Raw genomic sequence first — 6,324 nt, 5'->3', positions numbered from 1 at the left:
TTTTTTCCTCAGGGAATTCTGTGAAGTGCTATTAAAATATAAGATTTGTGATTAATGAAGTATCCAAGTAATTTGAAAAAGAAACCTCATTAATAATTATTTCTGTTTCTTGAGCAAACCCTTCCTTGGAAGACCCGGGTAGATGCACAGAAGCCCTGGGGTCGGACAGCCTGGTTCTACCACTTCATCACTGCGTAACCTCTTACAAGTCTCCCAGTTTCTCTGTATCTCGGTTTCTACAGTGAAAATGGGAATAATAGCAGAACCAATCTGCTAGGCTTATTGTGAAGATTAAATATAACAGCACAGGTTAAATATATAACTGATGCTTGCTCTGTGCCAAGGGAAGAGTGTCCCAAAGTGGGCAAAATGTCACACATTTCACAAGCTTTCTTTGTTGTTGTTTTTGTTACCCCCGTCTTGTGCTAAGGTTCTAGCTGTTCATTCTACCTAGAATATTCACCCCACCTTTCTTAGTTGGCAGCCCCTCATCAAGGGCCACACTCAAATGGGTCTCTCTGCAGCCTTCCTCGGGCCTCTGGGCTCCGCTAGCACGTGGTACAGATCTCAACTAATATAGCATTAGTCACATCTTATTGGCACTATTAATTTACTTATATATACACACACATACATATATATAAACTTTCTTTAAGAGCACATAACACATACTGAAGACCCAATATATAACTTAAATGTCCCTAGGATACATCCAAAAACTTATTTTCAATAGTTTCTTTCCACCTGATGGTCTATGCTGATCTGAAAATGTATGACCACCTTACAGTGACCAGACAGGGAAGACTGACTGGTCCTTCTGGACCATAGGGAAGATTTTGAGCAGAGTTGAAGGACAGCAAGTAGGTCCTTAAGCCTCAGGATCAGATCTAAGCAACTCCACCAATTTTATCTTTTTAGTTTATAAAATTAGCTCAGGCCCTGGCCGGTTGGCTCAGCGGTAGAGCGTCGGCCTGGCGTGTGGGGGACCCAGGTTCAATTCCTGGCCAGGGCACATAGGAGAAGTGCCCATTTGCTTCTCCACCCCCCCCCCTTTCTCTCTGTCTCTCTCTTCCCCTCCCGCAGCCAAGGCTCCATTGGAGCAAAGATGGCCCCACTGGGGATGGCTCCTTGGCCTCTGCCCCAGGTGCTAGAGTGGCTCTGGTTGCTGCAGAGCGATGCCCCGGAGGGGCAGAGCATCGCCCCCTGGTGGGCAGAGCGTCGCCCCTGGTGGGCGTGCTGGGTGGATCCCGGTCGGGCACATGTGGGAGTCTGTCTGACTGTCTCTCCCCGTTTCCAGCTTCGGAAAAAAAAAAAAAATAGCTCAGTTGCCTGAGAGAATGAATTTGCTGAAACTTACTGGTTTTCTCCTCTAAGCAACCATATGTAATACCTGCCCCACTCCCATGCTGAAGGTCATACAATTTAGCCCCTGCTGGACAAATGAATGTTTTAGGATTTAGCTAGCTACCTAAAGAGCTTTTGGAAACTTGTAAGTATAGATTAGACCTGGTATTTACTGAGGGAAAAATATACCAAAGAGGTGGGAGGAAGGGTTGAAGTATGACATAGGAAAACTCATTTTTAAATAAATGAGTGTTCAGGAACAAGAAAAAGAAGGAAGAATAGTGAACTCAAAAGAGAAAAAAGATGAAAACAAAGAAGAAGGAGGAGGAGGAGGAGGAGAAAAAAGACAAGTGGAGCTTTTATCATGTGAAATTAGGAGGCATAAAACATGCCCCCGCCATTGGTTTCTGGGTAGACTTGCTCTGTAGATGGTCACAGAGCTCTAGGAGATGGGAACCTGAACTATATAACTAAAAATTCAGATTAATCAAATCAACAGAGAGTCCAAGGCAGCCTAGAGTAGTGAAGAGAACCCAGGCCTGAGTTCTCATCTCAACCTCAGCATTTGCTGGTTCAATCTTTGAACAAGTTAAACTTTCTGAGCCCCAAATGGGGATAACATGCATACCTGAAAGGATTTCTATGAAAATTAAAAATAATATAAGTGAAGTATCTGAAATATAATTGGCACTTAATAAATAATGATGTTATTATTAGCAAATGTATAAAGCATTGTAAATAAAACATGAGTCTTAACCTCAAGCAGGTTTAAAAATAATAAGTATATGATATGTTAAATTTAAAACTATGACTAAAACATCTTTAGTAATTATTTCCTGAGGAAAGAAAAATTTCAAAAGCAAAAGCAGAGAAAACTCTTGGAAAATTTTGGAGAAAAAGAAAGTGGTAGGCTTAGGGAGACATAACAAGTTGCAAAATTTACCTTCAAAAATAAACATACTGCAATGACTTGGCATTTGAATTGGGAAATAGATTCTTACCCAGTTGTTCTCAGACCAATTAAATATTATACCAGTGGTCATATAAGACACAAGACTTGAGCTGGTCCATAGCAAATGGAAAAGATGTAGATAGGCAAAGGGAAGGGAGAATTCCAAAGGAAGGGAGTGGTGTGAAGCACAGAAACACAGGTCTCTGAGATGAGGCTGAGCCTTTAAACTAAGCCCTGCTCTCCCAGGCCCATCGGAAGAAGCTCCAGATGCCCTTGCTTTGTCCGGTGCTGCATTCTGGGCCTTTGATTCATTGCATCTTTGCACTTGCTTAGAGACCTACTGTTCGTGACTTCCTGCCACATTTTCCCATCTATAACCTTGAACTCTACCCTAGGACCTACCATGTGACATTGTTCCTCTGGTTTTATTCCTTGATAATAATTTGAATTTGCGCCTTAAATGGTGTCTTTTTCTGGTCCCTGAAGCTGCTTACTCAACCTGATCCCATGAGGCTATTAGAGCTAAGGTTCACACAGAGTTCTGGGTCCCTAGAGAGGGAATGGCAAAAGACACTCTGGAAAATACAAGGTACTTGTAAATGAATTCGACTGAGGCAGGGTATTTGGGAAGGTGAGTGGTTAAAAACATTGGCAAAATCTTTTTCAAAATTACAGAGTTCTTTCCACGTTGCCTCTCTCATAAAACACTTTGTGTTTGCCAAATTATATTAGCTGAAAGGGACCATGGCCCACCAAACACTAAATGACAGCATGAAATTTTGGGTGTGAGGTTATACCAGGTCACTAAACTAAGTAGCCAAAGTCAGCTTCTCCAAAGTGGGAAGGGCTTTCTCTTGTCTTCTTAAAGGGGAGTTTAAAAGTATACTTGGTCATAATCATGTTTCTTACAACAAACAATTAAAATAGTGATTTAGCAATACTTTTGCTGTGACTTGGTACAACAAATATGTGTCAATCGTCTACTCTGAGCAAATCATCCCAGTGGACTTTCATGGTTTGACCTCTCTATATATAACTTACTTTTGTGGGAATTATGCAATATACTGTTTGGTTTTACTATTATTACTCATGAAGGAGTTAAAAAATAGTAAGCAAATTAAAATGACAGACACTTACTCTTACAGACACATTCCCTCCATACATCCTTGAGAACAAAGCAGTTTATTCAAAGGAAGAATATAGTTCAAAGCCCATTTAGGGAAAGGTGTATCTTTATTTATTTTGAGAAATAAATGTGTTTTATTAGCATTGGCTGAAGACTCTCAATTTTCTATTGTCAGTTCAGGAAAGACACTGAACCCCAACCCAAACATGTATATAGATAAATACAACAACTCATTATACTGCTTTTCATTTCTCCCTGCAAACTGTGAACTACTCTAGATTAGCACCAATTGTGCAATCCAAAAGCAAAAGAGCCATTTGATACCACACCTTTATCTCTACATTCACTGTTTCAGTATTACCTTCTAAGTAACTTTCACATTCCTTCTCCTTTTTTCCTTTCTAAACATCATCTTAGTTTAAGCTACTGTCACCTAGCATGGGGTTTCTACAATGCCCCCCAACTGACCTTACTGCATGAACTCTTGCTCCTTCTTCATCTATTTTCTATACTGAATCCAGAGTCATTTTTCCAAAAATACATCTAATTATGTCTCTCTTCCTTAAAGTTCTTTAATGGTTTTCAGTTACTTTTAATATTTTAAATGTTCGATCTTTGGCATTTTCATATGCTCCTTCACCTTTTTCACCTAGCCCCTTAACCCCCTCCTCTCTGACAACTGTCAGTCTGTTGTCTGTATCTATGAGTCTATTTCTATTTTGTTAGTTTATTTTGATCATTAAATTTCACATATAAATGAAACCAAATGGTACTTTTCTTTCTCTGACTGGTTTATTTCAGTTAGCATAATAATTTCCAGGTCCATCTATGCTGTCACAAAAGGTAAGATTTCCTTCTTTTTTCATGGCTGAGTAGTATTCCACTGTGTAAATGTACCATGGCTTTTTATCCACGCATCTACTGGTGGCCACTTGGGCTGCTTTCAGACTTTGGCTATTGTAAGTAACACTGCAATGAACATTGGGGTGTATATATTTTTTTAAATTAGTATCTCTGGTTCCTTAAGATACATTCCCAGAAGTGGAATTACTAGGTCATAAGGCAGTTCCATTTTAACTTTTTAAGGAAACTCTATACCTCTTTCTATAGTGGCTACTCCAATCTGCATAGATATCTTTCTCTCTATAGCTGTTATCTTTTTGAAGACCAATAGGAATTCTAATTGATACAGTATCTGCAATAAAGTAGGCAATTTATAAGTGTCTGTAAAATAAATAAACAAATAAATGAATGCTCATTATTGTGTTTGGAAATTGCCTTATTACTAATAATGTTAACTGTTTTTATAAATTCTGTTTGTCAAATAATTATTAAGCGCTTACTATTTGTCAGGCAACTGTCATCTGTTACATTAAAATACAGGTATGAGTTAAACACAGTCTTCACTCTTAGGTATCTATAACCTAATATAAATTATATGCAATCTAGTGCAAATGATATGTACACAAACATAAGCCCAAGACATACAAGTCCATGGCTTCCCTTTGGACGAGTCAGTTGACAACTCTGAGCTTCCATTAATTTATAAAAACCTTACAAAAATAAATGATGTTCTCTGTATCAAGATAATATTGTAGGTTATATTATATATTCAAATGCATATATAAATTTTATTATAGATTTATTCTACTATTTAGATATCATTTATTATTACTCCTCTTTGAAGAGTAATAAAAATTGCCTCTTTTTATGAATGTATTTTTTTTTTTAATTTTGGTGCATGCTGTCCTGTCAGTGGGGATTTTTCTCTTAAAATATTATTTAGGCCCTGGCCGGTTGGCTCAGTGGTAGAGCGTCAGCCTGGCATGCAAGGGGTCCTGGGTTCGATTCCTGGCCAGGGCACACAGGAGAAGCGCCCATCTGCTTCTCCACCCCTCCCCCTCTCTTTCCTCTCTGTCTCTCTCTTCTCCTCCCGCAGCGAGGCTCCATTGGAGCAAAGATGGCCCGGGGGCTGGGGATGGCTCCTTGGCCTCTAGAGTGGCTCTGGTCGCAACAGAGTGATGCCCCGGAAGGGCAGAGCATCGCCCCCTGGTGGGCAGAGCGTTGGCCCCCTGGTGGGCATGCCGAGTGGATCCCGGTCGGGCACATGTGGGAGTCTGTCTGACTGTCTCTCCCCATTTCCAACTTCAGAAACACACACACACACACACACACACATACACAAAAAAAACATTATTTAAGGCCCAGATAGTTTAAATAATAAGCTGTAAGCTACGGTCTTTACACATGTATTTATAGAATCACTGAAGCTGTTCAGTATTCTTATTCTTTCTTGATCTTTTCTTTCAGGACACTTAAAATGCCTCAGGGATCTTTAACTGCCATGTGTTTGAATAATAAATTCCTATCTAACACCATATGGAAGTCATTCCTACACCGCAGCTTTGCCAAATCTATTCATGATACCCTATGTTGTTGCTTCCTTTTTGTGCAACAGAAAGACACACTGGCAAGGAAAGCAGTGAGTAAGGTTTTGTATTTATCTTTAAGCATACACCAGAAAAGTCCCAGGCCAAGAACTGTGCCTGGCCCTAGAAGGGGTGAGTCCAGGTATAAAACACAATATGAAGACCAAATATGGGGGCCAAGAAACCCAGGTGAAGAGTGCCACACTAGCTGAGGTCAACAATGACCTCCCCTCATTCTAGGAATAATTTTACTTCTGCGCCATTGTCAATTTGATTTATTTCTGTCTCCAAAATATTAAGCACTTAAGCACCGCTTTTCTTGAATGTTCAGAATACAGAGAACAATCAATATCTACATCTGAGCTCTTCTCTTTCCCAAAAATCTATGGTTTCAAAACATGTATCCCCCACAAATTCTCCAGCTCTGGCTGTTGATGTTGTGAGAAAGTTCACATCTTCATCATTTGAAGATG

This window comes from Saccopteryx bilineata, chromosome 1 (assembly GCF_036850765.1).
Source record: "Saccopteryx bilineata isolate mSacBil1 chromosome 1, mSacBil1_pri_phased_curated, whole genome shotgun sequence".
NCBI lineage: Eukaryota > Metazoa > Chordata > Mammalia > Chiroptera > Emballonuridae > Saccopteryx > Saccopteryx bilineata.
Note: the sequence above shows the minus strand (reverse complement) of the source record.